Below are 9032 nucleotides of genomic sequence, written 5' to 3' on the forward strand. Positions count from 1 at the left end.
ATAATGCAGAGAAGACCAGGGAAAGCCTGTGCATGCAGTGAGTTGTATTAGAGGAGAGGAACCTTGGACTTAGGGATCCTTATTACACTGTAAGCGGTCTAGCCTTTTCTCTTGAAGGAGGTACTATCTCTGTCTCCTAAAGCTGTTTGCTATACAGAAATCCTTGAAAAGATGTTGCAGAACAAAGGCAGTCATTGTGTTTGCTCACAGATGGGTAGAAAGAGATCTATGGAGAATTGTCTTCACCATCTTATAAAGGGAGGAATGGTAATAAATGGCCACATTCATTCAGTCAACCCATACGGAGCACTAACCATGTGCCTGGCCCTGTTCTAGGCCTGAGGATATGGTGGTGAACGGTGCCCTCGTGGAGCTAACATTTTAGTGGGGGAAATGGACAATAAGCAGATCTGTAACACAGTGTAAGTCCTACAAGAATGGAAAGTGGGACGAGAGACAGAGTGGCAGGGGAGTTCTTTTACATTATGAAATAAATACTCTACTGGAGCATAAACTGTGGTGGAAATAGAAAAGGAGTTTTCTGCATTGTATTGTAAAATTACAGGGGTTGTGCGGAGCTCGGGGAGGAGAGCGTGATCCCTTGACACCAGTAAGACAGGCCACTCGGGTCTCTAAAAGGAGCTCAGAGAGTTTCTAGTTGGAAGCGAGCACTACAGGCTGAGCATCCCTTATCCGAAAGCCTTGGGACCAGAAGTGTTTCAGATTTTTGTGGTTTTCCCAGATTTTGGAATATTTACACATATATAAGATAATTTGGGACTGGGACCCAAGTCCAAACACAGAATTCATTTGTTGTATCTATACCTTACATACGTAGCCTGAAAGTAATTTTATACCACATTTTAAGCAGTTTTGTGCATGTAACAGTTTTGGCTGCTTTTTGACTACAGCCCATCACATGAGGCCAGGTGTGGAATTTCCCACTTGTGGTGTCATGTAGCCACTGAAAAATTTGAGATTTTAGAGTATTTCAGATTTTTGATTTTTGGGTTAGGAATGCTCAAACCTGTTATAATAATCACAACAATGAATATGGTTTGTTCTAAGTTAAATGCTAAAATTTGGTGCAAATGAAAGATGTAAAACCATGTGTAAACTACCTAAGAAGATTAAATGAATGGATAAGCTTTTGCAGAAAATACATGAACTAAAAGAACAGATTTGGGCATGCAGTGTGTACCTGTAGTCCCCACTACCTAGGAGGAGGCTGAGGCAGGAGGATTGCCTGAGCCCAGTAATGGGAGGCTGTGGTGAGCTATAATTAAGTCTGTGAATAGCTACTATACTCCATCCTGGGCAATGTAGTGAAATGCCATTTCTTTTTTTTTTTTTTTTTTTTGAGATGGAGTCTTGCTCTGTCGCCCAAGCTGGAGTGCAGTGGCCGGATCTCAGCTCACTGCAAGTTCTGCCTCCTGGGTTTAAGCACACTTCCTGCTGCTACCACCGTACCTATCTAGAGAAGGAGACAGCTCCAGTAAGAAAAAGCGAGACTTGGCCGGGCGCGGTGGCTCAAGCCTGTAATCCCAGCACTTTGGGAGGCCGAGACGGGCGGATCACAAGGTCAGGAGATCGAGACCATCCTGGCTAACACAGTGAAACCTCGTCTCTACTAAAATACAAAAAACTAGCTGGGCGAGATGGTGGGCGCCTGTAGTCCCAGCTACTCGGGAGGCTGAGGCAGGAGAATGGCGTGAACCCGGGAGACGGAGCTTGCAGTGAGCTGAGATCCGGCCACTGCACTCCAGCCTGGGCAACAGAGCGAGACTCCGTCTCAAAAAAAAAAAAAAAAAAAAAGAAAAAGTGAGACTTACAGTGTGCCCCACGGTACTTTGTCCTTCTTGTTTGTAATTGTAGAATATTATAATGATTGCATTCAGTCTTCCCATTTAAATTGAAAGCCGTCTGAGCATTTTCTTGTCCTTTTTGTATAATTGGTACAGTGGCTTGAGTTCCACTCATCATGTAATGAGTGCTTTTAGAAGGAATGCAAATGTAATTTTTAGGAAATCCAGGAAAAAATAATCTTAGGAAAATCCAAGGGAAAACAGAATGGTAATAAAAGTACAAATACAGCAACATGGCAAGATAAGTCTAAAAAATTTACTTACAGTGTACATACTAGTGGTAAGAAAATTAAACAGCCTAGCATATTTTTTTAAATAATAATTTTTAAAGACCACAGCAATAAAGAATGTTAAATATTGAGAATTTAATGTAGCAAATTAGAAGTTCATCTAAAGAATTAAAAGACAGTTTGATGTTGGCAGGGCGTGGTGCCTCACACCTGTGATCCTGGCTCTTTGGGAGGCTGAGGTGGGCGGATCACTTGGGGTCAGGAGTTTTGAGACCGGCCTGGCCAATGTGGTGAAACCCTGTGTGTACTAAAAATACAAAAATTAGCCAGGCATGATGGAGGACACCTGTAATCCCAGCTACTCAAGAGGCTGAGGCAGGAGAATCGCTTGAACTTGGGAGGCGGAGGTTTCAGTGAGCTGAGATCATGCCACTGCACTCCAGCCGGGGTGACAGAGCGAGACTGCGTCTCAAAAAAAAAAAAAAAGAAAAAGAAAAAGAAAAATACTTTGCAGGCCAGTATAAACACTTAAAATATCATTTAAATTACAATGTTATATTATTTATTCTAGAAAAACAATGAAACAAATATACCATGTGATTTTTTTTGTGTGAGCAGTAAAAAGCAAGAATTTGTGAAGTAGGGAGGCTTCTAAATCCAGCAGGCTTTTAAATATATTCTAAAATGAAAGTCATCATACCTAAATGAGATTTGGATAAAAAATGAAAATACAGAACAGTGAAATAAACCAGAGATTTCAGAAATAGATTTAATTTCTGAGGAGCAATTTATATGACAACTGAGAGGAGGAGGGGGGGAACAAGATCGCACTTTACTAAATGCTGCTGCTGACAGATGCCTGTGTAGAGTTTATTTTAGTTCTGTGTTTCGTACCATGCACCTTGCATTCCAGCCGTTTCAAAGAGCTAAACATGAAAAAATTGAGAAGAAAGTAGATTAGGATATAGACTGGGTGTGGTGGCTCATGCCTTTAATCCCAGAGCTTTGGGAGGCCGAGACAGCTGGATTACTGGAGACCAGGAGTTCAAGACCAGCCTGGCCAGCATGGTGAAATCCTGTCTCTGCTAAAAATACAAAAATTAGCCAGGCGTGGTGGCAAGTCCTAGCTACTCAGGAGGCTGAGGCAGGAGAATCACTTGAACCAGGAGGCAGAGGTTGCAGTGAGCCGAGATCACACCATTGCACTCCAGCCTGGGCGATAGAACGAGACTGTCTCAAAAAACAAACAAACAAGAAAACAAAAATTAGCTGGGCGTAGTGGTGCATGCCTGTAATCCCAGCTAGCTGGGAGGCTGAGGCAGGATAATCGCTTGAACCTGGGAGGCAGAGGGTGCAGTGAGATCACTCCACTCACTGCGCTCCAGCCTGTACAAGAAAGCCAGACTCTGGCGGGGGTGGGGGGAGGTAGATTAGAACATGTATTTCAGCTGTGGAGAGGAGCTAAAATTGAACTTTCGAAAAATTGTTTTGCCCTGATGCAGTAGCTAACACTTGTAATTCTAGCACTTTGGGAAGTGAAGGCAGAAGGATCACTTGAGCCCAGGAGTTTGACACCAGCCTGGGCAACATAGTGAGACCTTGTCTCTATACATTTTTTAAAAATAAAAAAAAGAGAAAATTAAAAACTTAAAAAAAAATTGGTTTTTTTTTTTTCTGTTTTGTTTTGTTTTTTTGAGATGAAGTCTTACTCTATTGCCCAGGCTGGATTGCAATGGCGCCATCTCGGCTCACTGTAACCTCTGTCTCCCGGGTTTAAGAAATGCTCCTGCCTCAGCCTCCTGAGTAGCCAGGACTACAGGTGCCCACCACCACACCTGGCTAATTTTTGTACTTTTATTAGAGATGGGGTTTCACCCTGTTGGCCAGGCTGGTCTCAAAACTCCTAACCTCAGGTGATCCACCTGCCTCAGCCTCCCAAAGTGTTAGGGTTACAGATGTGAGCCACTGCGCCTGGCCAAAAGAATTGTTTTTAACTTTTTAAAAGTCTGTGCAATAAAAAATAAAACTCAGATAAAGTGGAAGGCAACACTGGGAAGTCATGAATATAAATGAGCTTAATATAGTGAAATATCTAAACTTTACTAAAGGTAGTACCTAGGCTTTGTTTTTTTATTTTTTTGAGATGGCGTCTCACTCTGTCGCCCAGGCTGGAGTGCAGTGGTGCAATCTCGGCTCACTGCAACCTCTGTCTCCCAGGTTCAAGCGACTCTCCTGCCTCAGCCTCCTAAGTAGCTGGGACTACAGGCGCGTGCCACCATGCCCGGCTAATTTTTTGTATTTTGTCGTAGAGACGGGGTTTCTCCGTATTAGCCAGGATGGTCTCAATCTCCTGACCTTGTGATCCGCCTGCCTCGGCCTCCCAAAGTGCTGTAATTCTAGGCATGAGCCACTGCGCTCGGCGTACCTAGGCCTTTATAGATGAGGGATCAATCTTAATTCACCAAATGGCATGTATATGGGTAAGTAGACGACAGTAACGAGGGCTGCAGTCACGGTGATCACAAAGTACCATGAGTGCTTGGCCTTTTTCACTGAGGGAACGAGGTGACTGCCCGCCACCCTGAGAGTCCTGCCATCCTTTTAGACTTAAGCCAGACCAGACCGTCAGACTGCTGCAGGCTTCCACAGACATGTATCGGCCCTTGGCGTGTGATGTCAATGGCCTGTGTAGATGAGGTCTGTGACAGCCAGTCCTGGGAGTTTGTTCTCGGCCTTATTCATGCTCTTCTACTGTGATGTCCTTGTGAGAACCCTTGGGAGAAATTTTTGATTTTGGTGTCAGAATTTCACCTGAAGAATTCGTTTGCTTTCGTCTTTTGAACCCTGAATTATGTAACTGTTTTGATCTTAGTGATGACTGCTAAAAAGTTTAGTTAGAGGCAGATGTATGGGCTGACTTGACTAATTTAGACATCTTCCAGGAAAACATTTCTGTCTTGTCATCTGTGGCTCTGCTTTTGGGGTCTCTCCATGTTTCTTTTGTTTATTTGTTTTTGTTTACTTACTGTTTAAATTTTTGTTTTGTTTTGTTTTGAGATGAAGTCTCGCTCTTGTCCCCCAGGCTGGAGTGCAATGGCACGATCTCGGCTCACTGCAACCTCCACCTACCAGCTTCAAGCGATTCTGCTGCCTCAGTCTCCTGAATGCTGGGATTACAGGCGCATGCCACCACGCCTGGCTAATTTTTGTATTTTTAGTAGAGAGAGTTTCACCATGTTGGCCAGGCTTGTCTACGAACTCCTGACCTCAGGTCAACTGCCTGCCTTGACTTCCCAAAGTGCTGGGATTACAGGGTGAGCCACTGCACCTGGCCTATTGTTTAAACTTAAAAAAAAATTGTTTAATACCTATCTATCTGTATTTACTAGAGATGGAGTCTCACTATGTTGCCCAGGCTGGTCTCGAGCTCCTAGGCTCAATCGATATTCTCGCCTCAGCCTCCCAGAGCACTGGGATTGTAGTTATTTGTTATTCTTTTTATTTTCTAGTCTCTTGTGCTGAACTGCATTTGTCTTTTTTTTTTTGAGACGGAGTCTTGCTCTGTCACCTGGGCTGGAGTGCAGTGGCCGGATCTCAGCTCACTGCAAGCTCCACCTCCTGGGTTTACGCCATTCTCCTGCCCAGCCTCCCGAGTAGCTGGGACTACAGGCGCCTGCCACCTCGCCCGGCTAGTTTTTTGTATTTTTTAGTAGAGACGGGGTTTCACCGTGTTAGCCAGGATGGTCTTGATCTCCTGACCTCGTGATCCACCCGTCTCGGCCTCCCAAAATGCTGGGATTACAGGCTTGAGCCACCGCGCCCGGCCGCATTTGCCTTTTAAATAGACTTTAAATACTCTTTGGTAGAAAGTGAGAAACAAATACATATATTACACCTATAAAATCAGTAAAACCAAATGAAAATTATCAGACCCAATGTTGTAAGGGCCATAGGGAAATAAGCACATACACGTGGTTAATGACAGTGTGCACTGAGTTTCTGAGGAGTATGAGGAGCAATAGATGCTTAGAGCTATAACGTTATTTATTCTTATTAAGCAGTTAATGCCACTTTTGGAAATGTATCACAGAGAAGTAACCCAAAAGAAGATAGTCCTTACAAAATTATTTATAGCTATGATGCACAGCAGTGAAAGAGGGGAAGCAACTCAAATGCACAGTGGTAGAATAAGTCAGTTAATATAATAGAATGTTATAAAGCCACCAAAAATGATTCAGTGGGTTAAAGAGAAATGTCCATAAAATATGTAAATTATCAAAACATGTATTAAATTTATGTAAGACTATGTAGATATAGAAAAAAGAATGAGATGGTCATGGTGAGACTGCTAGGTGGGAAGGTGTCCCCAGACAAACTCCAACCGGCCTGTGCACTGGGGTGGAGCTTCGGGAAGTTGCGCAGCCTTTTGTAGGAGCGGGGAGCCTGGCCCCTCTTCTTTCTGTGTAGAACCTGGGATTCTAGCTGCTGGCGGAAAGCACTCTAGCAGGGACTTTGACCTTGTGAGAGTCCCCGTTTCCCCCTTTTCCTCCTTTTCACCCAATAAAACCCTGTCTTACTCACCATTCAAACCATTTGCGAGCCTGGGTCAGACACTGTTCTGTCTCCTGCTTCCAGTCCTGTGAAGATGCTAGGATCTCCCAGGGCATGACAGGCACCCTCAAAGGCAGATGTGGGGAGGCCCTAATGGTCCGACTGCAGCCTGCTGATGGGGGTGGGGTGATGGTGGCTTCTCCCAGGCTGCCGCTGGCCCACCCACTGCGCTGCAGTCCACCTGGTGCTGGGGCTGTGGGGCACAGGCCTTCAGGACCTACTCCCTTACCCTCCCAGGAGGTCCAGGCCTGGAGTCCTTATGTCCCTTGGAAAGCTCACTCCCATCCTCAGGGTAGGAGGGCAGTTGCACGCTGGGCTGGTTTGGGCTTGTCCTGGGACACCCCTGCAGGCCAGGTGCAGCAGGGGATGTGGCTCTGAGGGGTTGCTGTGGGCAGGTTAGCGTGGAGCTGGGTTCTGGAAAGGAGTTGCTACACTGCCTGCCAGGATACCTCCTCTGAGACGGGTGCCTTGTGGGACAGTGCACCAGAGTGCACTGGGCACAAGGGGTCCCTGTACCCCACACACACTGACCCTGCATTGGGGGTCCCTGGGCTGCAGAACCTATCCATGATGTTGTCATGCCCCTGGCTCTGGTGGCACTGGGACCCTCCAGGATGGGCTGAACAGGGCCTCCCACCATTGCATACCCCAGCACCAGCAGGAGTGGGCCTAGGCAGGGGGGCAGGGAGTGACGCCCAAGGGGACCTACCCCAGCCTCCTCTTGTACCCTGGGGATTCTCGTTTTTCTTGGCTGAGGGAAGTGGCCTCTCCCCGCTGAAACCTGGGGTCAGGCTGGGTGTGGAAGGAAAGGGGGCGGGGGTTGAGCAGGACCCCAGACCGTGGGAATCCTGAGCTGGGGGCACAGGCTCTGCTTAGGACGTGCCTGGGGCCCCAGGGTGAACCCCCTCCTGGGGAGCCAGGCTCACAGGTTGTTCTGTGGGACTCAGCGGGGGCAGCGTCCTGGCCAGGATGAGGAAGGCCATCACCCCGGGGTCTGCGGGAGGCATATGCAGGCTAAGCTGTCGCCTGCCTGGCTCCCCGATCCGCTGCATCCAGTCCCTCAGCCTTGGCCGGGACCCGAAGTCCGACCGCCATCCCTGGGGCTCCGCTGCCAGGCGGGCACCCCCTGCTTAGAGGCCATCCCCACCCCCTCCATCTGCCCCTGTCTTAGCAACAGCCACCTTGGTGCCCTGGTTGAGGGGAGGAAGCTGCCCTTGCACCCCTGGTCTGGGGTGCAGCCTTAACGCCGCATCGGAGCCGCCCGGCCCCCCTCTGCTGGCCGTTTTCAGAAGTGCAGCCTGGCGTGAGCCTTGCCTTTCCTGGAGATGGGACCCAGGGCAGCACCGCTGGAAATGGGGAGGCGGTAACTCGTGGAGGAGTCCCCCACTGTCCCCTGACAGCGGCAGTAGTAACTGCAGACCATGCGGACTCAAGAGAGCCCCAGCCCATGTGAGCACCAGGAGCCAAAACCGAGTCAAGGGCTGGGTGCGGGGACCAGCGCGGGGCAAGCCTGGGGAGCCTGGATAGCAAGTGGGGCAGGAAGGCGCCCGCACTCCGGGACTGCCTGGGCCTGCAAGAGGCTCTCCAGACAGAGCCAGGGTGCGACGGGGCGCCCGACCTCGAAGGCTGAGTGCCAGGCCTGCCCTGGAGGTCCACTCAGCCCACACGGGCTAGATGAAGGTGGAGTCCAGAGGTCCCCCCACATCCTGCTGGCTAAGGGCGTGGGCCTCAAACAGCTGCTTAAGCCGACTTCTCCTGCTCCAGCTGCATGATGCGCCCACTCTCCTCGGTCACCTCCCAGATGAGGCGTCGGTTCTGCTCCTTCAGCATAAGGATAGTCTGCTGCTGCCAGCCCGGGCACGAGGTGGACGTCAGGGCAGGGCAGAGGGGCCCGGAGAAGGACGTAGGCAGGGCCCGGCTGGCATAGGCCACAGCCAGCAGCCCTCCCAGGCACCGAGCCACCTCCTGTACCTTGGGCAGTAGCCGCCCCAGTGGGCGGGGGCTCCCTGCAGCCCCAAAGTCGGCGCTGGCGCTGCTCTGACCCAGGTGGCACTGGCGCTTCTGCACTCGTAGCTGCTGCTGGTACCAGTCGCGTCTCTGCCATCATCTACAAACCCTGCAGCAGCACCTCTTTCTCCTGCCTCAGCTCCTTCATCTGCTTCAGCAGGCCGCAGTCCATGCCGCTGGTGATGGTGTGCCTCTGACTTCCTCTCGGGCACTGGGGGTCCGCCGGGCATCCCCTGAGTCCGCCTCCAGGGCCCTGCAGGCCGATGCACCTGTGTCCGCACTCGCGCTCTGGGACTGCTCGGGCTGCATGGGGCACGAC

The 9032-nt window shown here is 49.3% G+C and overlaps 2 pseudogenes across 1 annotated transcript in view; one reads left to right on the forward strand and one right to left on the reverse strand.

Annotated features, from left to right (window-relative positions):
* The window catches only part of LOC105518945, a 30853-nt pseudogene that overhangs the window by 14938 nt on the left and 6883 nt on the right, over positions 1-9032 (forward strand). The window lies entirely within an intron of this gene.
* On the reverse strand, positions 8377-9022 carry LOC105518955 (annotated as a pseudogene).

This window comes from Colobus angolensis, unplaced genomic scaffold, assembly GCF_000951035.1.
Source record: "Colobus angolensis palliatus isolate OR3802 unplaced genomic scaffold, Cang.pa_1.0 Scaffold333, whole genome shotgun sequence".
NCBI lineage: Eukaryota > Metazoa > Chordata > Mammalia > Primates > Cercopithecidae > Colobus > Colobus angolensis.